Source organism: Wasmannia auropunctata, unplaced genomic scaffold (assembly GCF_000956235.1).
Source record: "Wasmannia auropunctata unplaced genomic scaffold, wasmannia.A_1.0 LD336099.1, whole genome shotgun sequence".
Classification (NCBI taxonomy): Eukaryota; Metazoa; Arthropoda; class Insecta; order Hymenoptera; family Formicidae; genus Wasmannia; species Wasmannia auropunctata.
The window spans coordinates 153,270-153,831 of NW_012026791.1; the positions used below are offsets into that span (position 1 = coordinate 153,270).

Genomic DNA, 562 nt, shown 5'->3' on the forward strand with positions numbered 1-562 from the left:
TATAGTCGACGAAAAGATGACTAAAAGTCGGCAGATGTCGCCCAATTAGTCATCTTCATGGTTTTATCCATATGATAACTTAAAGATGACTTCTGTGGATATCTTTTAGTCATCTTTAAAACTTTTTATAGCTATCTTTTAGTCGTCTTTAGGACTCATTTCACACAACTTTTTAGACGTCTTTAGGACTTATTGCAGATATCTTTTTAGTCATCATTCAGACAACTTTGTGCTGTCTGGGATGTGATATTTATATGCACAGGCTCTTATTTTAGTAATACATATTTATTTTATAGCAATGCATGTATACATAAAAATAATAATACGTATAATAATAATAATAATAATAATTCATAGCAACACAGCTGAGGCTGTATTCTGTACACACTATCGACAATTGTTGGTGTCGTTGCGCTTTTCTTATAATAAAAAAGCTGCGCAACGACACCGACAATCGTCGGTAGCGTGTATAACAGAATAGGGGCCCTGCTAGTTAACTATATATTGTATATATAAACTTGAAACATTTATCTCTGTCTCTTATACACATCTCTGAGCGGGC

At 33.5% G+C, this 562-nt stretch overlaps 1 protein-coding gene across 4 annotated transcripts in view; it reads right to left on the bottom strand.

The window, feature by feature from the left end:
- The window catches only part of LOC105461700 (synaptotagmin-A-like), a 16,546-nt gene that overhangs the window by 1,048 nt on the left and 14,936 nt on the right, over nt 1-562 (bottom strand). The window lies entirely within an intron of this gene.